The sequence below is a fragment of the Penaeus monodon genome, chromosome 22 (assembly GCF_015228065.2).
Source record: "Penaeus monodon isolate SGIC_2016 chromosome 22, NSTDA_Pmon_1, whole genome shotgun sequence".
Lineage (NCBI taxonomy): Eukaryota > Metazoa > Arthropoda > Malacostraca > Decapoda > Penaeidae > Penaeus > Penaeus monodon.
In genome coordinates, this window is record NC_051407.1 from 9,536,838 (window position 1) to 9,537,051 (window position 214).

At 28.0% G+C, this 214-nt stretch overlaps 1 protein-coding gene across 1 annotated transcript in view; it reads right to left on the reverse strand.

The window, feature by feature from the left end:
- Window positions 1–214, reverse strand: part of LOC119586922 (dnaJ homolog subfamily C member 5-like) — a gene marked incomplete in the record, with an annotated part of 63,036 nt that overhangs the window by 11,573 nt on the left and 51,249 nt on the right.

The following is a 214-nucleotide window of genomic DNA, read 5'->3' on the forward strand; positions in this document are numbered from 1 at the left end:
TAGTAGTCATTAGGATTATGACCTTTAGAATACAGCTCTTAATCAGTGGCAACAACAAATATCTACTTCATGATACATTTGTCAATGATCTTCATGTATATATAAAAAGGTTTGTCAAACATGTACAGTAATAATCCATGCAGTAAAAATGAGAAATAAAATTTTTTGAGGATTTTTGTGGAAAAAAGATAAACAAAGCAAATCACTCACAATA